The 24,210-nt window shown below is 39.9% G+C and overlaps 1 non-coding gene and 1 pseudogene across 1 annotated transcript; both read right to left on the bottom strand.

Moving 5' to 3' along the window:
- Nucleotides 1-5,049: 5,049 nt before the first annotated feature.
- Nucleotides 5,050-8,044, bottom strand: LOC111755648 (eukaryotic translation initiation factor 1A, X-chromosomal-like; annotated as a pseudogene).
- Nucleotides 8,045-12,109: 4,065 nt separating this feature from the next.
- Nucleotides 12,110-12,216, bottom strand: LOC111755672 (U6 spliceosomal RNA). Its single transcript, XR_002790225.1, has one exon. It is a non-coding gene; the product is annotated as a U6 spliceosomal RNA (small nuclear RNA).
- Between the last annotated feature and the right edge of the window lie 11,994 nt (nucleotides 12,217-24,210).

The raw sequence follows: 24,210 nt of genomic DNA, 5'->3' as shown, positions 1-24,210 counted from the left end.
TGTTATCTGCAAATAATGATAACTTAACTTCTTCCTTTTGTATCTTTGTTCTTTTATTTCTGCTCTGGCTAAAGTTTCCAGGACTATGTTAATAGGAATGGAGGCAATGAATATCCTTGTCTTGGTCCTGATTTTATTTTATTTTTTGTCTTTTTCCTTTTTATCGGTACCAGGGATCAAACTCACGACTGCCTGCTTGCAAGGCAGGCGCTTATGCCACTGAGCTAAATCCCCAGCCCTGGGGATTTTAGAGTGAAAGGATTTTAATTTTTGTCCATTTAGTATGATGTTGGCTGTTAGTTTGTCATAAATGGCTTTTGTCAGATTGAGAAAAAGACCATCTATTCCAGTTTTCTATAGGATTTTTGTCATGAATGGGAGTTGGACTTTGTCAAAAGCTTTTTCTGCATCTATTGAGATGATTTTTGTCACTGGTTCTCTTAGTATTATATTACATTTATGGATTTATGTATGTTGAACCATCCCTGCATCCCTGGGATGAATCCCACTTGATCCTGGTGTACAATCTTCTTGACAATTTTCTGCAATCTGTTTGCCAGTACCTTATTGAGGATTTTTGCGTCAATGTCATTAAGGAGATTGACCTGTAATTCTCTTTCTTAATTGGATCCTTCTCTCATTTTGGAATCAGAGTAATTCTTGCTTTCAGGAATGAGTTTGGGAGTACTGCTTCCATTTCAATTTCATTAAAATGTTTGAGAAATAATAGTGTTAGGGCTTCACTAAATTTCTTGTAGAATTCAGCAGTGAATCCATTAGGGTCTGGGCTTTTCTTTGTTAATAGGTTTTTAATTACATCTTTAATTTCATTTATTGATATTGGGTTATTTAGGATTTTTATATCTTCCTGATTCAGCTTTTGTAATTCATATGTACGAAGGAATCTATCCATTTCTTCTGTATTTTTCATTTTAGTAGAATACAAGTTTTCAAAGTAAGTATAGATGATTTTCTGGATTTCTACAGGGTCTGTTGTAATTTCATCTTTTTCATTCCTAATTGCATAGATTTGAGTCTTTTCTTTCCTATTTTTGTTAAGGTTGGCCAAGGGTTTGTCAATTTTATTTAACCTTTCAAAGAATTAACTCTTCAATTCATTGATTCTTTGTGTTATTTCTTTAGTCTCTACTTCATTAATTTCTACTCTGATCCTTATGATTTCCTCCTTTGTATGAGCTTTTAGTTTAGCCTGCTCTTCTTTTTCTAGAAGCTTAAGGTTCAAAATTAAGTTGTTTATGTGTGCTTGCTTTGTTTTCCTGATAAGAACATTTGCTGCTATAAATTTCCCTCTTAGGACTGCTTTCATCGTGTCCCACAACTTCTGGTATGTTGTAATGTCATTATCATTTAACTGTAAAAACTGTCTACTTTCTTTGTTAATTTCATCTGTGATCCATTGATTGTTCAATAAGGTGCTATTTAATTTCCATGTGTTGATGAAGTTTTTGTGGTTTCCTCTGGCATGAATTTCCATTTTCATCGCACTGTGGTCTGATAGTATGCATGGGATAATTTCAATTCTTTTACAGTTATTTAAGCATGTTTAGGAGCCAGTATGTGGTCTATTTTGGAGAATGTTCCGTATGCAGCTGTAAAAATGTGTATTCTGATGTTGTGGGGTAGAACACTCTATAGATATCTACTAAGTTCGCTTGTTCAAAAGTTTGATTTCATTCTAATATTTCATTATTGACTTTTTGTCTAGTTGATCTGTCTTTTTGTGATAGCAGAGTACCAAGGTCTTCCAATAAAATTGTATTAAGGCTTATTTGATTTTTCATGTCCATTAATGATTGTTTTATATAACTGGGTGCACTAATATTTGTTGCATATATATTTATGATTTTATCTCTTCCTCTTGGATTGTTCCATTTACCAGGATGTAGCAACTTTCTTTATCCCTCTTAATCAGTCTTGTCTTGGGCTGGGGATTTAGCTCAGTGGCATAAGCACCTGCCTTGCAAGCAGGCGGTCGTGAGTTCGATCCCTGGTACTGATTAAAAAAAAAAAAAAGAAAAGAAAAGAAAAGAAATTCACTTTGTCTCAAGTAGAATAACAATCCCTACTTTTTTCTGGATTCCTGTTGTATTGAGTATTGTTTTACATCCTTTGACTTTCAGTCTATGAATTTGTTTTTGGATTAAAAAAAATTTTTTTTTTTTGAGACGGGGTCTCGCCATGCAGTTCAGGCCGGCCTTGAGCTCACTTTGTAGCCCAGGCTGGTCTCGAACTCGCAACGATCCTCCCACCTCAGCCTCCAGAGTGTTGGGATTACAGGCATGAGCCACTACGGTCAGCTACATGTGTTTCTTGTATACAGCATATTGTTGGATCTTGCTTCTTGATCCATTCTGTCAGTCTATGTCTTCTGACTGGTGAATTGAGACCATTAATGTTGATGGTTAAAACTGGTATGTGTTGGTTTATCCTTGCCATGTTATTTTCCTATTATTGGCCTCCTCCCCATTTTTTTCTTTTTCTCTTCCAATTGTTTGCTTTTCCTGGTGGGTTCTTTCTGTTGGGGTTCATGGAGCTCTAGTCCTAATTATCTCTTTCTAGAATGTCCTTCAGAACATTTTGGAGTGCTGGTTTGGTGGGCACAAATTTCTTCAGATATTCTTTGTCATGAAAGTATCTTATTTCTCTCTCAATTTTGAAAGATAGTTTTGTGGGGTACATCAATCTGGGCTGAAAGTTGTTTTCTTTTAGAATGATAAAACTAGTACTTCACTGCAAGCTCTCCTTGACTTGGAGCTTGTGCTGAGAAGTCAGTTGTAATTCTGATAGGCTTTCCTTTATAAATGATTTTTTCCTTTCCCCTACAGCTTTTAAAATTCTATCCTTTTGTTGAATTTCTGGAATATTGACTATGATATGCCTGGATGTAGATTTTTTTATCATTGATAATTGGAGTTCTATGTGCCTCACTTATTTGTATGTCAAATTCTTTTTCTCTACCAGGAAAATTTTCTATATGTGAAGATGTTTTCAATGTCATTTTAGTATGTGCTGCTTGTTCATTAACTCCAATTAATCTTAAATTATTTTTCTTTGTCTCATGTAGCAGCTGCTGGATTGATTTCCCATGGTCCCTTGCTATTTATGAGAAATCTTTCTTCTCTTGATCACCAACTGCAAGACTTCCTTCCATAGCTGAGCTCCTGTCCTCACACTGGCCTAATCTTCGAATACTTTCAATGGAGTTTTTATTCTCCTGCATATGTGCTTGAATCTGCATTATGGATTCCTGTTGTTTCCTATGTTGTGCTTCTATAATTTGCTTAAGCTCATCCATTTTTTTGTCTGTCTCTGCTAACTTCACTAAGCATGGTACGTATTTTGGTAATCTCTGTAATTACTTGAGAGATAATTTCTGATTTCATTTTTTTCCAGAGCCTCATTCAATTGCTTAGTTACCACTCTGGAGAGCCCTGGAAGGGGCTCATTGCCCTCTGGGTTTGCCTTTGGTGAACTGGATGTCTGAGGTTGTGTCTTAAGTGTCTCCTCACATTTTTTCAACGGCATGCAAAACAGCTATATACAACATATGAGATCATATGAATTCTGCCCTTGAGGGTTAAGATTCAAAATGGATTAAAGAGAAAACAGAAAAATGGGGACAGAAAAAGATTACAAGTAGGTTGGAGGACAAAGATGGATCCCACCACCTTGGGGACACTGATGCAGAAGACTGAAGGAAAAGAGAGATGGAAGAGATAAAAGGTAGAACAGAACAGAACCACGCCCACACCAGAGAGAGAGAGAGAGAGAGAGAGAGAAAGAGAGAGAAATAAAAAACAAACCAAATAAAACAAACAAGGAAAGAAGAAAAGAAAAGAAAAAAAACAACAAAACAGTCCACTTCCAGGATGGTCTCTGTATTCATTCGTAGACAGCCTGCAGAGACTGTTCTCACAAGCCAGGAGCTGCTTTATGACGGAGTAGTAGATAATCTCAGCAGGCCTGCCGTGAGACCAGACTCATTGGGCTCACCACAGTGCCATTGGTCTGCACCCAGCTAGAAGCTGCTACAAGAAGCCAACAACAGTTCTCATTCCAGACTTATCCAGTTCAACTCCAAAATAGCTCCCAGCCAATTGCTCCCTCTCGAGGGAGCACTAAGTCCTCTGCACTCACCACCAGGCAGCACAGTCCTCCAGGTCTGCCACTTCCCTCTCTGCAGAGGCCTCCAGGGTCACCAGCCGCTGCTGTCACCATGAGCACGCACCCCCAGGTTCCAAAGCTCCCCTCACGTGGTGAGTCCAGCTCCAAGTGAAGGTGCTGCCAGTTACCACCTTCTTCTTCGTTGAAGTTTTTCTTTTAACTCTCTCAATGAGCTTTGATTCAGACGTCAGGCTCTTCCTGGGTTCAAGGACCCACTTCCGTCCTGTCTTCTTTTTTTTTTTTTTTTTTTTTTTTGTCTTTTTCCTTTTTATCGGTACCAGGGATCGAACTCACGACTGCCTGCTTCCAAGGCAGGCGCTTATGCCGCTGAGCTAAATCCCCAGCCCCTTCCTTCCTGTCTTCTTCACAATGGTATATGCCTGCGACTAGGTGGTATCTCCCAGACAGGCTATTTTCTCTGCTGCTTACTACTCTGACATCTTCCTGGAAGTCTGGACTTCATTCTTAATGGAGCTACCTCCATCCGTTAACAGGGTGTACTCAGCATCTGTCAGGGGGTTTGTTTTTAAGGCCAGTGGGCTCAAGAACAGTTCGTCATCAGTGCCAGGCAGTCATAGTCTGGTGGTCGTGGTCTGGTGGGCCCAGCTTGGTGGGCAGGTACGTGACAGGATTAGTGATCCTCAGTTATTCAGGAGGTCCAACACAGCACGGGGCACCTGGACAGCAGCTTGTCAGTCTCTTGCTCTCTATCGAGATCCGTTAAGTCTCCTCAGGAATTACCTTGGAACCCAGCACTGCACCTCTTAGTACTGTCAGATCAGTCATCTGGGTGAGTCACAACCAGGTTGCTTTCTCTGAAAGCTTGGGATATTTTCGATCCTGGGGACTCTCCTTAGGAACACCTCACATGATGATCACTTTCCTCTGTAGTCTCACGATCTTCTTGATCTGAAGACCAGAGACTCACCAGGCACCAGGTATAGGATGTCACAGATGGATTCTTTAATGTCCTGGATCCTCACTGAGCTCAGAACGCTAGGGCCAAAATACTGGTTCTCCTCTTAGCCTGTCTGTCTTTCTAATATTTGGTCTTTAAACCTTGGTTGTTGAACATCCAGAAGAAAAGATCAATGATATTACATTGTAGTAGAGGCAATAAGCTTAGTGTTACTATCTTAACTAAATGGCAAACACATTAGAACATAAAATGGAACTGTTATTTCCTACTAACCATAGATATTTTAACTTTTGAATTCCTATAGAATGTTAACGGTTACATATTTTACATGGAAAATTAGAAATCAAAACCATACATAATATTATAGCATGACAATGCTGATGACATTTTATAACACATCTGAATTTTCATTTTGGCATAAAATACCCCCTCTGGTCAGTCATCCCTGTTAACACAGGGCCAAGGATATAGCTCAGTGGTGCAGTGCTTTCCTAGCAAGCACGAGGTCATGAGTTCAATACTCAGTACCAAATAATAATAATAATAATAATAATAATAATAATTGACCAATCAAAAGAGAAGGAATGTGATTGAAATTTTTTTTTTTTTGGCTTTTTCGTTTTTATCGGTACCAGGGATCAAACTCACAACTGCCTGCTTTCAAGGCAGGCACTTATGCCGCTGAGCTAAATCCCCAGCCCCAAAATTTTAAAACTAACTAGCAGCCTGATATCATTTTGGGACCAGATATGCTCATCCTGCCCACCCCACAGCTAGACTACTAAACCCAATCAGCCTTGACTACGTCCAGCTGCTTTTCACAAATAGCCTGACCCAGGTCAGCCTGACCACATTCAGCTGCAATGTCTATATTTTTCCACCTAACAATATACATTGTTTTCCTAACAGATTTCAAGGACTTTTACCCAGCAACAGATAATAACTGATCTAACCCAATGAAAGTCCACCATGCTTTCAAGCCTTTGCACTTCCTGCTTGCAAACCTATACAAACCAAATTCAAAACTGACTCAGGGCTGGTGATTTGGAGCTGGTTCCTGTTCCCAGCAGCCTGAAGGCTTAATAAACAGTTGTCTTCCAACTGCTTGGTGCAGAATGTCTTCCTTCAGGTTCAGTACTGGTCCTGCAATAGGAGTATAAGTGTAAGAGGTAAAATATTTTTAATTTGTCTATATTTCATTAACCACCGTGTTAAAGTTAATTCTTGAACTTAGCTGGTCAACCAATCGTTAAGGATACCAGGCTATAGAAAGACTCCCATGAAAAATAAGATTCTATGGTAAGTAATCGTTAAATAAGTCTTCCCAAATCCGAGGAAGCCAAAAGGCTAAAAATAACTACAAAGAGAAATACTGAGGGAGGAGGGGTTAAAGGGGAAAGGTAGGGATAAAACAGGGATGAAATGGAATAGACTGCTCAAGATGGGCAGTGCACCCCAATACCAGATCATGGGAAATGGTGGGGAGGGGCTTCTGTTAGCCAGAAATAGAAACACACAGCTTCTCTATTGGAGTGTGCCTGTGTATAAAGGGACCACTGTCATGAGGGTCCAATGTCTCTTTCCTCCTCTTCATCCTCCTCCTCCTCTTCCTTCTCCTCCACTTTCTTCCTCTCTCTCTCCAATAAAATAAAATTAATTTCTTTCTTTTTTTAATTCAAAACATCTGTTTACTTACTGGAGGTGGTCAAAGCAGGAAAGGCAGTAATGTATTATTTTTTGAAATACCTGATGTCTTCTATTCATACGCTTCATTGCATCAATAGAATGAAAATGGGCTTAACATTTCACTTGAGATGATTCATCATGAACCATTTTTACAGAAACAAATACCTTAGAACCAAATCAAAACTGCATTAATAAGCTATGATCATGCTAATTAAAACTTCGTGGAGAGTTATGGCCAAAATCTAAACTGTAGAAAAACTGGAATGTAAAACATTGAGGTCAATTTAGATATCGTCAGTGTCTTTTTTTTTTTAGTAGTGTTTTTTAAAATTTTATTTTAAAGTAGTAAACATACAACAGAACAAGACAGAGCAAAGCCAATCGAGACAATGCAGTGAACCTGGTACAGAACTTCACAGCAGGATACTGGGATAGTAGTAATAGGTACTATGGTAGGTCTTGTTATCTTCACAATAGTTGTCCAGTCAATTAGGTATAATGAAATCAAACCAATAACAGAACATTGTAAAAACCAATTGAGAGTATTGAATAGAGCAAAAGAAACATAAAAAAACAAAACAGTGAAAACAACCTTTGCCTTCAAAACAAAGATAGAAGAAGAAGATAGATATATGCTATACTGCATATTTTCATCCTTCCAAGAGATACTGAGACATCTATCCCCACTAGCTGGGGGGGGGGGCGGTGTTTGATTCTCAGCCCGTGTTCAGGGGAGCAGCTGGTTCTCCTCCTGGCCCACGTGGGGGGAGAGGGACAGAAGAATATGCTGCCTAAGTCCCACCATGACCAGGAGCACTGGTTCTCCTCCATAAGTGTCTTTATCATCATCTCCAATGTCATCAAACTGAATTTCATCATCATCTCCAGGACCAAATGTATCAGTTTCATTGATTTTAGCCTACGCAGGAAGCTTGCCATATGCTTTTAAACTGCTTGCTTCATCCGCATTGTACTTAAGAATCACATCAGCTTTGTTAGCTTGGTAATCTCGGAGACCAACCAGTATGAGGTCTGAGGTATTTATTCAAACCTTTTTTCTCAATTTCCCTCTAATGTGACTTAACCTCTTCACGCCATCAAACACATTGCTTCTAGTCGTCCATTTCCCAACATCTTGATTACCTGAGCATAGTCCTGTCCATCCTCTTTGAACACCAATTCCCTTTTTTCAGATTCTTTCTCATTCTTACCTCTGCACCTGTTTTTACCTCCTTTACCTTTATTCCTGGGCATGGTGGTACCCGCAGCGGGGCGGCTTCTCTGACTTCTTCCCGGGTGGCTCTGCATGGAGGGACACGCCACAGTGCAGCAAAGGGCCCGTGGGACTAGGCCAGCACTGGAGGCCGAGTAGCGCCCTGGAGAGTCTACCGAGCTAGATCTACAAGATCCCCTAGTGCCCACGCTCAGCAGCAGCAAATGGCCTGGAGGCTGCTGGCCTTGATTTTCCCACCCCCGGCGAGGCCAGTCCTCTACCTGCCTCCCTAACCCTGTTCATTAAATTAATGTCTTACATAGGAAATCCAGGAGTTCAATTAATTCACAAGTACACTTTCAAGAGAGATACGGGCAAGTTTCCAAGAAAGAAATCACACAGGGTGAGAGATTAGGGTTTTCATAAGTAAACGAAGATGTAGGAAAGGGTCTGAGTTAGAAAATGAGGATATCTTAGAAATGGATATCCTATTCTTGTTTTGTTTTGGTTTGGTTTTTTTGAGGCAGGGTTTTGCTATGCAATTCAGACTGGACTTGAACTTACTTTGTAGCACAGGTAGCCTCAAACTACCAGGGATCCTCCTGTCTCAGCCTCCTGAGTGCTGGGATTACAGTTGTGTGCCACCATGCCTGGCCTATTTTGTTTATTTGTTTGTTTGTTTTGACAGCTCCCTACAATGTAGTTCAACTGGCCTTGAAATTACTGTGTAGCTAGGCTGGCCTTGACCTCAAGGCAATTCTCCTGCCTCAGCCTCTGGAGTGTTGAGATCACAAGCATAGGGCACCACACCTAGCAAATATTCTGTTCTTAGTTAATCTTTGAGAAATACCTTCATTGTAACTAAAATTGTGCAACTTAGTTGCAAATTTTCAAACTTCTTGCTTAGGGCTCAAAAAAGGCTCTTTAGATTTAAATAAGCGTTTTAACCCTTAATATCATGTTTTAACTCTTACTATGTTGAACTCACTGTGGTTTTTTGTTTTGTTTTGTTTTTATATCTAGGATTGAACTCATGAACTTGCGCTTGCCAGGTAGGCGCTTATGCCACAGAGCTAAATCCCTGGCCCCTCTCACTGTGTTCTAACCTTTTGAGGAAAGACATAATATTACCTCAGGGGAGGAAAAGATGGGCTTTGTATTTACTTTTGTCTTATCCTGTTCTTAGTCCTTATTATTGCAGTGCTTTATGACTGTCTCGTACATGCAGGGGATAAAAATTTTTGGGTTTTTGGTTTGGTTTAGTTTGTTTTTTTGAGACAGAGTCTTGCTATGTAGCTCAGGCTGGCCTTGAACTCATGACAATCCTTGTGCCTCAGCCTCCCACTTATGAGATTACAGGTGTGGACAACCACACCTAGCTATTGCAGGTTTTTTTTTTTTAATTAAAGAAATTTGGGCACTGAAAATCTTAACCCATTTGTTGCTAATGTGTCCACTGTAGACAGGTGACCTTGTGGTGGTAGCAGTCTTTGTGAAGATGAAATTCAGGGTCGATGTATGTCTGGTTCTTGCAGTGTGCTGAGAAAACCCATTGGGTGCCCAGTGAGTTTGCACTGCACCATGAGAGGCTGTCACTGTGACACCACAGCCTGATCATCTGGGTGGAAAGCTCCAGGTTCCCAATTGGAAAGGGTGTGCTGACGTAGGACTCAGGGTTGCCTGGCAGGCTACTTGTAACTGAAGAAGGTAATTCCTACCAGATTAAAGTGGCTGAGGGGGCCTATGGAATGTGCATGGAAACCTCACAGCCTGTCTGAGGATGACTGGATCTGATGTGGAGCCCCTCTTCATCAGCGACTCCCTGCATGGCCATGTACTGTTGTTTTTTGAGACAGAGTCTCACTATCTAGTCCAGGCTGGCCTTGAGCTCACTGTAGTACTTGAGGAAAAATTGTGTATTAACCTTATCAAAGGCTCCCTGTATGGGATGAATTGTGTCTCTCGTTTTATATTAATTTTTATTAGTATGTGTTTGCAGCACATAATTACATTCATCATGGGGAGTTGGTACAAGTACATAACCTGTCTTAATTCTTTTATTTCTTTTGTTGAAACAGGGTTTCACCGTACAGTTCATGTTGGTCTTGAATTCACTATGTAGTCCAGGCTGGTCTTGAACTTGCAATGATCCTCCCTAGTGCTGAGATTACAGGTATGCACCACTACACTTTGTTTAATTATTTTTAAATCTACTCCCCCTCCTTCCTCCCTCACTTGGCTCCATTTATTTGGGGGACAAGTTGCTTCTCTCTTGCTGCCTCCAACCTTTGCTCTTTGTTTCTGGCTTCGAAAGTTAATTAAGGGGGCTGGGGATTTAGCTCAGCGGCATAAGCACCTGCCTTGTAAGCAGGCAGTCGTGAGTTCGATCCCCGGTACTGATAAAAAAGAAAAAGACAAAAAAAAAAAAAAGTTAATTAAAATGTGTCTAAAGCCAAGCCTGGTGGCACATGCCTTTAATCCCAGCACTTAGAAGACTGAGGCAGGAGGACTGCCAAGAGCTCGAGGCCACCCTGAGAACATAGTGAGTTTAATACCAGCCTGAACTATGTAGCAGGATCCTATCTCAAACAACAACCAAAGGGTCTCAGTGTGGGGTCACTATGAGCTCATCCTCTTTAGAGTTCTTTGAACTTCTTAAATGCACAGATGTGTAGATTTACCTCTTTCATTAAGCTGGGGAAAACTGGCTTCTTCAAGTATTTCTTATGCATTTCCCGAGGTCTACTTCTAGGGACTCCCAAGTGACGTGTATACTTTGATGGAATCCTACAGGTACCTCCAGCTGTTTCTTTTTTCTCATTCAATTTTCTTCCTGCTCCCCAAACTGTATAATTTTAACTCTGGAATTTCAAACCTGATTCTTCTTTCTGCCTCCTCAAATCTGCCACTGAACTCCTCTAGCAAATTTTCACCTGAGCTATTGTATCTCTGAATTTCAGAATTTTTAGTTTCTTTTTATATTTTCTTTTTTTATATTCCACATTTGTTTATATCCTGTTCTCTGATTTCCTTTAGGTTTCTTCTCTTCCTACCTCATTTTCTTTTGCCATTAGGTTTTCTTTGGATGACTGAGCATATTTAAGTCTGAGCTGAGGCAGGAAGATTGCAAGTCTGAACTCAAACTGAGCACCTTGATAACATAGAAAGGCCTTGTCTCAAAACAAAAAATACACAGAGGCTAGAGCCATAGCTCAGTGCAGAGGCCCTGCTTTTAATGCCCACTATGGGAGAGAGGCAGTTAATTAATGTTTGAGTATAAAGTCAGTTGTCTGGGATTTCTTAGAAATAGTTCCTCCCATCTACGGCCATATCACCATGAACATGCCTGATCTCATCAGAAATAGCTCCTGCCAAAATCTTTTTTCTTTTTACCTGTACATGAGCTTTATTTTTTCTATTTTTTGGTATGCTTTGTAATTGATTTTTATAATTATACATTTGATTATCATTATGTAATAATTCTGCAGTTTCATTTCTTCAGTAATTGTTTTTATTTCTCATCGAGGGGTTACAGTTCCCCTATCTATAGCACTTTTGCATAGTATTTTTCAAGGTTTTTATTCCTCATATGTGGTCACTGAAATTTCTGTGGTCAAAGATTCCTTAAATGTCTAGACCAATAGAAAAAATAGGGCTGGGGATTTAGCTCAGTGGCATAGCACCTGCTTGGCAAGCACAAGGTCCCGAGTTTGATTCCCGATGCCAAATAAATAAATTAATTAATTAAATAGAAAATAAATTAAAATGTATGAATGTCTCTTTAAAGCTTCCAGTGAAAAATGTCAGGGAAGCTGTGGCACCTAAGGGTGCGTGCTGTGCCAGCTCATTAAATCCTCCCTGTAAGGGGCTGGGGATTTAGCTCAGTGGCATAAGTACCTGCCTTGCAAGCAGGCAGTCGTGAGTTCGATCCCTGGTACCAATAAAAATGAAAAAGACAAAAAAAAATCCTCCTTGTAATCGTCCAGTTGCATTTAGAGATGCAAAATTGTTAATGGTGGTCATTTTCTTAATCAGTGTGTTATTTCAGTGGAAGGAAAGATTGCCGAATCTTCCAGTCCACCATTGTCTCTGACTTTCTTTCTTTTTTAAATATGGAACGCTTCATAAATTTGCGTGTCATCCTTGCACAGGGGCCATGCAATTCTTCTCTGTATCGTTCCAATTTTAGTGTATGTGCTGCCGAAGTGAGCACTGTCTCTGACTTTCTATCTAAATCTAAATCAAGAAAAAAAATGTAAAACAGACCCTAGCTTGTGATATAAGTACTGAGTATTTAAGGGAAAGTTTGTAATAATTACAATTTACTTTAAAGTGCATCAAAGACCCCACTGGCTTAACAGGTGAACACAATGAATAAACACGTAATGAAGCAAGCAAGAGACGATATATTATGCAATTCGTTGCAAGGAATAGGCTGCTGCAGGAGTGGGGGCTGGATAGAGCAGTCTGAAGTCCATAGGGCAGGCTGTCTGGCAGGGAAGGCAGAACCCATGGGCCTGGACTGAAGCTGCTGTCTACAAGAGAAATTTCCTTTTCCAAAGAAGCCTTAGCTCTGTCTTTAAGGCCTTGCAGTGGAGAAGTCAGGCGTATGCAACTGATCCAGGTTTTCTAGGTTTATTCACATCTATGAAATATCTTTACAGTGGCACCTAGGTCAGTGCATTATAGAGAAACTGAGGAACCATAGTCTAAACGAGTACAATCTCCCAGCATCCACAGAGAATTGGTTCCAAGACTCTCTCTGAATAAAAAAAATCTGCGGATACCGAAGTCCTTTATACAAGATGACATGGTGTTTGTGTACAGCCTATACACATCCTCCCATATACCTTAAGTTATTTCTTGATCATTCATAATACCTACTAAAATGTAAATATTATGTAAATAGTCATTAAAGTACATTGTTTAGGGAATACTGTTTTGCAGCTCTGTCCATTAATCAGTAATGGTGATCCCAGCACTGAGGGAGGCTGAGGCAGAAGGAACACAAGCTCAAGTCCAGTCTAGACAACTTTGTGAGATCCTTTATTTAAATTGTTTTAAAAAGTTAGGGACAGGGGGCTGGGGATTTAACTCAGTGGCATAAGGGCCTGCCTTGCAAGTGTGTGGTAATGAGTTCGATCCCCGGTACCAATAAAAACAGAAAAAGACAAAAAAAAAAAAGCTAGGGAGGTAGCTCAGTGGCAGAGTGGGTGAGATCCTCAGTACCACAAAAGAAGAAAAAAGCAAAAAAAGAATACCTCACTGTACATGTTCATAATAGACGTAACCATCATAGGCCTATCTATATTCAGAGTACGCAAAGGAGACCAAAGGTGAACAAGCTCAAACAATAAGTGCTAGAGAGACTGAGGACCTGAGGAATGGCCAGATGTTAATGTAGAACACCTTGGCCTATCATTTCACTCATGTGGACCAAGTATAGTGTTTGCTGCACAGGAAATTCAAATTTTGCTTTTTGGAAATTTCTGGAATCAATTAATCAAGATGACCAAAGAAGATTGCACCAAACTCAGTCAATTTTGTTTTCTGAAACAGGGTCGTACTATGTAGTTCAGGCTGGACTTGAACTCACTGTGTAACTCAGGCTGGCTTTGAAGTCATAGCAATCCTCCTGCCTCAGCCTCACAAATGCTGGTATTATGGGTGTGTGCCACCACACCTAGTTGAAAAAAGCAATTTTTGATGTTGTTTTTAGAAAACCTTTAAGTATGTTTGGATCCTAGGTATGTGAATCTATCCTGTTCCTCCTGCTGAGCCTCCCTTATTAGGCTACTTGAACTTAATATTTGACTCTGTCCTTTCATTTCTGTTTGTTTATATCTTTCAAATTTCCTCTAGGCTTTTGGGAATCAAATTCACAACCTCATGCTTGCCAGGCAGGCACTGTGCCACTGAACTATGTGTCCAGCCCCTTAAGTATATTTCTAGTAGCCATTGGAATCCCCTTGACTATCAAATCTATCATTTGCTTCATTTTGGGGTCTCTTTGTATTGATCGGGCTTTCTCTTTATTATGGATTTGTTTTCATGTTTCTTTACATGAATGGTAATTTTTTATTAAATTCCAGACATTGAAAATGTTACCTGGTTTGGTCCCATTGCTCCTCACCCCAATTATTTTTCTTCTTTGTTCTTAATACGGTTTTTTGTTTTGTATTTCTTAAATATTTGGGGAACTTGGATCATAGTTAAGTTGTAGGAAGCGACTGGATCCTCTTAAGCCTGCGTGCTTTGTCAGGCAAAACCAGACTGTTGCAAAAACTTCAGTATCAAACTCAATGGAGGATGCTACACCGAGGAATCTAGACAGCAACTGCTTATTATGCTAACTAGCTAGTGGAACCAAGTCCAAGTCACTAGTAAAGAACCAGCTCTGAATCCAGTTTAAATATAGTTTACAAGCAAGAAGTACAAGGCAATATGTGGTTGGTTACATGGATTGAATTAAGTCATATATTGTCAGGAAAAACAACTCTAAATATATTTGCTTAAAAGGAATTGTTTATCCTAACATAGGAACATCCTGGGGACAAGGGGGTGAGGTTCCAGAGGAGCAGGTAGAATTTAAAAGTATCTTTGACTGGTTAACTTTGCTCTAACCAAACTCTTTGAAGGCAGCCAGAAGCAATATGTTTTCTTAATTAAGGGAAGCATAAGCTGAGAATAGTCAAATTGGCCCAGCACATCTTCAGAAGAAAAGTAACTGAACCAAACAGTTAAGGCCCGCTGCACTTAGCGGGGTGTTCACGTGACAATAGGAGTATACTCAGGGTTTACTATCTGATTTTAACGTGCTAGAACATGTCTGTAAGTTTGTCATTTTATAACTGGGCCTTTAGTAGTCATATAATTGTGCCCTTACACGACCAGCTTTATTCTGGTCTCCTTTGTCTCTATTTCCGAGGCCACATCTTCCACACTGTCTCCTTTGTGCAGAGAGGTTTCTCCAGTAGGCTTGTCTGTGAGCTCCAGGAGCTGTTTTGCCTGTTAAGCAAAAAATGTAAAAGAAAATAAATAGCCCACCTATGCTAAAACCTCAAGTAGCTAAGTCAAGATTAGAGATACAAATGTCACACCTGGCTTCTGGTCAAGGAAACAGAGATATTGCAGCTGGAGGGTGACCACTGCTGTTCCGCTGTCCAAGTAGCCCATTGGATGGTAAGCTCAGCACCAATAAAAATTTGGAGAGACAAAGTTTAACAAAAGGAAGACACTGTATTTATAAAGAGAAAAAGAAAGGGAGAGGGAAGGAGAAGACAGATAGCTATCCTGATAAAGAACCAGGGTAGAGCGTTCTAGAAAGCAGGGAGGGCCCATGGGCCCTTTGTGTCCACCTGTTTTTATAGGTAGATGAGTGACCCTTCCTCTTCCATCCGGAATTTGCCCAAACTGGACTGACTTCCAGGCACCTCTGCCAATGTCATGTCTTCCAGTCATCTTTGTGCAGCTTTTTGTTTTTGTCTGTTTGTGTACTTGTCCTTAACCCACTTTTTAAGACCTTATTTTGGGGTGGGCAGCTAGTTGGCAAAGGGGTGCTTTATCCTGAGTTAGGTTAGAGCTGGTAAGAGGGTTTGCGGATATCTATGGATGCTATAATGGCCCTACAGTGAGTACTATAATGACCCTAGAGTGAATGAATGCCTGTATATATATGTGTATGTGTATGTTAGGGCATAGCTGTGAGTCCATACGGTGTTAAAGTCAGTCTCACACACACACACACACACCCCGTTTGTTTTCCTATATTTTTTGGAGATAGGGGTACCCTATCATGTGGTTTCTCTGTGTTCTGCCTGTCAGCTGTTTTCTGGTCTCCTGGTGCAAGTCCCAAGGCCATTTGGTGCCTTTTAAATCTGGCTCTTCTCTCTTTTTTTACCTCCAACACTGAGCTGCTTCCCAGGGACATTTCTCTTAAAAAGTTGGTTTTTATCTCCTTCTAGTCAGGATTAGCTAGAAGATCCCTAACTCTGCAAAGGTAAACACAGGAACAAAAGATAAGGTTGAGGGGAGAATAGAGTGTTAAAGACTTCCCCCAGGAAGAAGACTGTTGTCTAATATGCTGTGAGATTTCCCTCTTCCTAATTCCAGGCTGTAAGGCTCCAGTCAGACCCCACTCTCCCAACCCCCAACCTGTTTGCCAGCAAAGGAGCTGTTCTCAGTGGGGACACAGCTCAGTACAGATCAGATTGTGGCAAGTACGGGATCTCATAAAAGAAATAAGGTAGGGAAAGGAATCTTGCAAGTCCCCAGATATCTGGAGACACCTGAAAATTTACACCAGGCCCTCAAGGACTTTGCCCACTGAGCTGCAAGACTGGCAGGTGTTTATTAACATATTCCCACCTAAGGTCCCTCATCTTCTGCCCTTCTCTGTTTTAAAAAGGCTCACTTCTCTTTGTTCCCTACAGATGGTCCCTTTGCTCTCCATCTGTCTGCACTCAGGCATCATAAATTCCACGCCACGTTGCCTTGACACAAGCCTGGTGGTTTCAGCTGGTTTCTGTTTCCTGTTCCTTACACAGACCTGGAAAGAACAGTTACACAAGATGATCGGATTTCATTTTGAACTCTTTTGAACCCATTCTCAGCCTAGCTATATAAACAAAGAAAACATGTTAGATTTCTTTTCCCTATTGCTAACTATCCACCAAGAACTTTTTGTTTTTTCCTTACTTTTTCTTATTTCTAATAAACACTTTCCTAATCTCTTCCTTTTATCTTCTGATTTATTCTTCAATTTTGGGAAACAAAGGACTCAGATTTTTACAGAATCAACTGTTACATAAACTGTTTCAATTTTCCCTATGAATTCTAATCATTATTATCTCTCTGAATTTCAGCTCAGGGAAAGCACTGATCTCTGGCTGGTAGCATGACCAGTCTTCCCAGTTGGCCCAGGATTGATAGGGTCCCAGGACCAGGACCATCACTGCTAAACCTGTCATGTCTCCCGCTGGGCTCCCCTCTTTAAACTGGAAGCTACAAGCTCTTTCCAGGCAGCAAGCCCCTTGCTAGTCACTTTTGTTTCCTTTTCATCAGGGGTCAGTGCTTTGCACTTCCTGTTTTCCAGTGTTTGGAAACAATTGTTTCTAATGTTTGTCAGGTTTTTGTCCTCATAGTCCATAGCAGAAGGCAAAATCTATCCCTGGTACTCTCTCATGGTTGGGAACAGAAGTCCTCGTGTAATACTGAGTGGAATTACTGATATGTTTGTGGTTAAGTCTGCTACTTTATTATTTGATTTTTGTTTCCTTTTTTTTCTTGTTCTCTCTGTCCCCCCTTATATTGATATAGGAAATAATATAGGACTTCCAAATGATACAGGAAAATACCATAACTCTCAACTTGCTAGATGCCTGATACGCTGAGCTGTGTTCCCCAAAATTGAAGCATAAATTCTAAGGAACAAAGGAGGTTAAGAGTAGAAAATACTATTGAGAAGGAGAGATACAGCTCCTGAGAGGCCAGAAAGGTGCCAAGTAGATTGCTGAGGAGCCCACTTTTCAGAAGTTTTATAGGGCACAACCACATGGATACAATATAGGTTAAGGTGATGGTCATCCAATAAAATTATACGTATAATTGCTTACATAATATTTTTTTTTTATCGGTACCGGGGATCAAACTCACAACTGCCTGCTTGCAAGGCAGGTACTTATGCCACTGAGCTAAATCCCCAGCCCCTGCTTATATAATATTGATCCAATAGGGAAGCAAGCCATGTAGCAAGCAGACCTGGAAAAAACAAAGAATTTTCAAATAGAGAAAACTGTGACTGCCACCTACATAGATTTTATGAGATCAGGTGGTAGCATTTATCTTAGGCCTAGTCATTCCCACTGTATCGTGAGGCCTGGCCTCCAACAGATGTGCTTCTAGGCACAGTTATAGAGTTTTACTTTGCTGTGATGCTCTCAAGGGCTTTGTTATAACCTAAGCCCCCCTAACTATCCTAAGGTCTGTTCTAAGGTATAAGCCCACCTGCTGCTTCCCCTCCCCTTCTCCCTTCAAATCTAACTAGGTTAAGTTTTAACTTCCTAATAGCTCCTGACAACCTGGGTCTTCCCTACCAAAAAGGACCTGGTAGCCCATCACAAATTGTGTTAATTGCATTAGATTGTATTAGATTGTACATTCTTCACAAAAATAGCTTTGTTTGTATCACAGTAACACCTGTAACTTGGCCTTACTGTAAATGTGTGTTTTCCTTTCCCTCTGGGCAAAGGATTGATATGTTAATCAATGCTCTCCTCTGTAAAGAATTGTAAAATCTTAACCTAATTGATATGTTAACCATTGTTGCCCTCTACAAATAGAACAGTTGTGGTGCTAAAGTAAAGTAAGGTTGTTAATTGCTGTTAGACCTCTCTATTCTTTGCTAAGGAAAACAAGATTTCTTCTTATCTAAACTTGCTAGTATGCAGGGAGACTTGCAATTGCCGTTTCTGCTTTGTAATGCGTCACACCCCCATCTCCCTCCTTACATTGTGTGACCAGCAGCTGTTTGTGGATTTACAAGATAAAAAGTCCTGACTTTTAGCTGTGAGGTGCGCAGTCTCCAAATTAGCTCCCGGAGACTCGTCACCAGGCCTGGATTTTACCTATAAAGCCTTTGCTTCCCAAATTTTAATTTCTTGCTTTCTTGGATTTTATACCGGGGTCCGAGTTATCACAGGCTTAGCCCTATTTGACTACCTATAACATTTCTACCCAACTTAGCTGTTTATAATAATATCATTTGAATCTTGTTATAATTCTACTTTATTCACAGACTTTATCTATACCTCCTTACATCATTTCTGAGTGGCTGCTCTAGGGATTATCATGTGAACTCTTACCTTTTTATAGGTTAACTAAGTTTAGCATTCTATCACTTCACATACTGAAAGCTTATAACGTAGTAAATCCATTCTTAACTACTTCCTGCACTTTGCTTAATAGTTGTCATATGGATTATCTCTCTATATATATATTAAACACTATAATAACTTTGCTTTAAAGAGACATATATATATATACAATACAGAAATTGCTTTAAAGAGACATATGTATTTTTAAATAAAATATAAGGAAGACTATTTAGCCACATAATTACCACTTCTGATGCTCTTTATTTCTTTGTGAATATCCTTGTCTCTATTTGTTAACTTTTCCCTTTGACCTTTCCAATTCCTTCTCTTTTCTTGTAGTACAGATGTGATGGAGAAATTTTTTATTATCTTACTTTTATATGACAATTATTTATTTTATCTTTCTTACTGTTAGGTATTTTCACTGTGTATAGAAATCTGGGTCGACAATTTTTGTATTTCATTACTTTCTTTTTATTCTTTTAATTGGACAATTTCAATTGATCTTAAATAATTTTAATTGCTCTATCCTCAAGTTTACTGACTTTTCTTTTTAGGTTTTTTTTTGAGGCAGGATCTCACTTGTAGTCCAGACTGGTCTTGAACTAGTGGCAATCCTGTCTCAGCTTCCCAAGTGCTGGAATTGCAGGCATGCTCCATCATGCTTTTTCTATTGACTCTGTTTTGCAACATTTCATTCTGCCCCCAAGAATACTTCATAACCTTTGAATTGAAGATACTTGTATTTCAGGTTGGGGATCCTGTTTGCTTCTTCTATTTCATTGCTATTTTCAATTTTTTCTAGTGTCTTCTCTGTCTTAGTACTTTTTCATTGCTGAGACAAAATACTTGATACCCTTAACTTGAAGGAGGATGAGTTTATTTTTGTTCATGTTTTCAGTCCATATAGTCCACTGGCTCCAAAGCAGGATGGCATGGCCAAGGGGCATAGCAGAGGGAAAGCTGCTCACATCACTGCAGTCATACAGGAAGAGAGTTAAGGGAGGAGCTAAGAAGGGAGATAACCCTCCCAGGTGATGCCCACAGTGACCTGCCTTTTCCAACCAGAACCCACCTCCTCACAGCAAGTCAGCCATAATGCCCCATAATCCAAACACAAAAAGCTTTTGGGGCCATTAAAGATCCAAATCATAATACTTCACTCCTGTCCTCCTAAAGATTCATGTCCATCTCTTTATGAAAAATGCATTTAATCTATCTCTAAGAGTTTCCAGTCTCAACAGTGCTGAAAAGTCCAAGTCCAAAGTCTCTTCTGAAACTCAAAACAATTAGCTACATGCCCTATAAGAATAAAAAAAAAAATTGAACACTGTTGACATATAAAGGCACAAAGTAAATACTTCAACTCCAAAAGGGAAGGACTGGGATACAGAAAGGAATGGACCAAAGCAAAAAACAAAATTGAGAAGGGCAAACACTAAATCACATAATTCCGTGTCCAGCAATCAGGACAAACAATAATAGCTACCGTAGCATTTCTTATTATCTTCATAATAGTTATCCATTCCATCAGGTATAGCAAAATCAAACCAAAAACAAAACACAATAAAACCAACCAAACAAAATACTGAAAAAAGCAAAACAATGAAAACAGTATTGGACTTCAAAGACACGATAGAAGGAAATCCCCCATATTTGCTATATTGCATACTGTCATCCTCCGGAGAGATGCTCAGACCACTGGCCCCAGGAGTGCATGATAAACCAAAGAATACAAGCATTTAGTTGCTTTATGTACCCTAGTTGCTATCAACTCAGGCTGTCCTCGGAACCATCCAGTTGCTAAAGGGGGTGTGTGTGTAGGGGGTGTTGATTCTCAGCCCACCTGCCAGTAGGCTTGCACTGCTTACCAGGAGAGCTGAATCACTGATTTATTGCTTGGTCCCCCAAAACATGGCATGGCGGATTCTTGAGAAATGCTGGCTTTTCTCTTCCTGGTGCACACGCAGCTTACGCTGCTTACCAGGAGGGCTGGATTATTGCTTTCTTGGTTGGTACCAGGGCTCTCTCTTCAAAGCAAAGTCTTCTATTGTTGCTATTTTGAGCTTAGTGAAGGTGGGCCCTTGCTGTTTCCTGCAACACCTTCCAGGTACATTATTCTATTGTCCTCACCCAAAGTGTTTGGCTTCTTTTTAATGCCAATCTTTTTAATGCCAATCTTTCTAATGTCAATCTTTTTAGTAATCAAGCTCTCTTCTGCAACTTTGTAGGCCCAAACTTTGCCATAACTTCCTTTCTAGCCAAACTCATGACTTTTAAAAACATTCAGATAGGGGCTGGGGATTTAGCTCAGCGGCATAAGCGCCTGCCTTGCAAGCAGGCAGTTGTGAGTTGGATCCCTGGTACCAGGAAAAAGACAAAAAAAAAAAAAAAAAAAAAAAAAAAAAAAACATTCAACTGTGCTGTTCACTCTTAATCTTTAGTATGTCTTTGGATAAAAGCTGCCAGAAGTGCTAATTGTTATAAGCTCAGAAATTCAAAATGTACTGTACTTATTACTTAATGTGCCTTTATAACTTACTCTCTTTCTGTAAAGCTTGTATAATAGCTGTTTAACTTGCAATCTTGCAACACACCTACTATGTAACCCCCTCCCTGCCTTCCTGGATCCTGTGAGACCCCCTGACCCCTCCCTGCAGTTTGCTGCTTTTCCTATAAGAGCAAATTACCTTTTATGGAGAGGAGCTGAGCCTGAGACCCTGGCCCCTCCCCGTGGGGCTTGCTGCTTTTTAAACCCCTATATCCCTTGCTAGAGGCACACTTCCCTGACTGATCCCTGGGACAGTGTTGCTGCTGAGCTCAGCTAATAAAGCGCTTTCTTTTTCATTTTTTGGAGTCTGTTGTTTTTAGCCATCACACCAATGCAACCGTTTGAACATCAGACTCCCTTAAAATTTCCTGCAACAGACTACTTAGCCAGATGTCCTTAATCTCAGTGTGCAGTAAAGTCTCAGGACACTAGCTAATGTAGACAAATTTTCTGCCAGAGCAAAATACACATGGCTTGGAGTTCAACTGCCAACAGAGTCTTTATTCCCAACAGAAACTTCTTCAGCCTGGTCTTTACTATCTTTCTTTTCATCAGCATTCTGATCAGAATCACCAATCAAGCATGGCTTACAGCATTCTAGGACATCTCTAGACAATATCTCTAAAACTTTATAAACTTCTCCCTTAAACCAGTTCCAAAAGCTTCTGCATCATATCACCAGTGCTCAGAACAACAACCCCACTTCTGGTACCAAAATCTGTGTTAGTTAGAATTAACTAGAGAGGAACAGATTTTACATAAAGGATTAATTAGGTAGCCTTACAATGACTGTCTGAAGAATCAGGCAGAAGAATGCAAAAATAATCATCTGCACATTGGAGTACTGGAGGATCCAGTCAAAGGTTGAAGGCCTGCAGTTCACTTCAGGGTCTGGTGCAAATCCATGTCAGAAAGTCCAAGAGTCTTTATTGGAAGGATGAAGAGTCTGTGCTGAAAGCCTGAAGGCTCAGGAGATGAATATCCACAGGCAATGGTGAAGACCAGGGCTTCTCTAAAGAAGTAAAAAGAAAAGATTTCCTTCTTTCCCTTTTTATTGTATCCAGGCTATTAGCCTATTGACAAGTGCCACTGAAATCTGGGGTCAATCTTTCTCCTCAGTGAGCAGCTTGCATGCCAATCATCCACAGACACACCCAGTGCTGTACTAACGTGTTAGGATTATTACTTGGAACTCTGTGAGACATAATTTAGTAGATGTCTTAGTTAAATTTGAAAACAAAATGTTTTAAATAACAGATAAGTATAAAAATAACAATTTTAGGCTATATTAATTCAATGGATGGTGGGAAATGCTTTTTAAGACAAATTCTTCATCTTGTTTCCTATTTTAAAGAAAGAAGCCAACTCCTACCATCAGTCTACACATAGGTGAGACACTCTTTAAAAAAATGTCCAGATCTTTCCCATTATGGATAGGATTAGAGGTATCTTGGACTCCTTTGACATTATCTAAATATTCTGTTACGCTGGATATTTCCTGAATTTCTTGTGTGATTTCATATTATTATCATCATGTGCTACCATAGCTTGAATATTACTTGCAAATGTTATGTGTTAGAATGTTAGAAGCTTAATTTCCCAACACAACAGTGTTGGACCTTTAAGAAGTGAATAGATTTAAAGCCCTGTTCTCATGCATGGATTAATAGTATCATAGTAGTGAGTTAGCTTTCTTGGAGTGGGGACCTAGGAAAATTATGCTTTCTATCTTCTTGTCCTTTTCCTTCTCCTTCTCCTTCTTTCTCCCTTCCTCCTCCTTCTTCTTCCCCTCTTTCCCTGCCTCTGCCTACCTCTTTCCCTTCTTTTTTACCCTTTCACTTTCTGTCATGAAATTGCCCAGGAAGAAGAGCCACACTACTAGATGCCAGTCCCTTGCCCTTGGACTTTCTACTCTCCAGAACTGTAACAAATAAATTTCTGTTCTTTATAAGTTACCCTCTCTCAAGGTAATTTATAATGGCTTATATCTAGATGATTCTCTAAAGCTTCATGCATCAGAGGTGGGACTTTTCCAAAGTGGCTAGACCTAGGGTATGTGGGGTATTAGGATGAAGGGTGTGGTGCTGGGTTAAGGATGGGTTGTCACTAAATTAATCCAGTGATTAATTTAGCATAGTTCTGGTTGTGGATAATGGCAGGGTCCAACCTGCCTGTCCAAAAGACAGGAAGCATGGAAGGAATAAAAAGGAAAGGCAGGTTTTGTTTGCTGCCATTTTGCTGTCCTGAGATGACTTGGACTATTTCTTCCTCTGCAATTGCCTTGTGCCTTGGAACCAGCTAAATATGGACTGAAACATCTACAAATTGTGAGGCAAAATAAACCTTTCCTCCTTTTGTTATATTAAGATGCTGAAAAATTAAAATAATTGATTAAAAGATAATTAACAAAAATAGTTACTTAAAAAGATAGTTATTAGCAATATTGTCATTCTGTACTGAGCTCATTACCCTAGTAACCAAGCACCAACCACATAGTTATAAATTAACTGATCGCATCATTATGCTGTTCTATAATGTGTCATCCCCCCTCACCTTAGTAACCTGTGTGCTATGTCAACTTTTGTTCCCCTTGTAAGAGACAAATGATGCTGTGTCAACCATTGTTCCCTTTATGAAAGACAAATGTTCCTTGAATTGGCAGACCAAGGGCTATGAATTGGCTAGCCACCCACTGTGAAATGCCTCTTACCTCAAGCAAAGGGGAACAAAGGCCCACTTTATTTCTGTTTCTCATCACTATGTACTTAAAGATCAATGAGCT

The sequence above is a fragment of the Cavia porcellus genome, unplaced genomic scaffold (genome assembly GCF_034190915.1).
Source record: "Cavia porcellus strain 051 isolate PalLab524CR breed Dunkin Hartley unplaced genomic scaffold, mCavPor4.1 scaffold_32, whole genome shotgun sequence".
NCBI lineage: Eukaryota > Metazoa > Chordata > Mammalia > Rodentia > Caviidae > Cavia > Cavia porcellus.
This window is presented reverse-complemented; position numbering and strand designations above follow the sequence as displayed.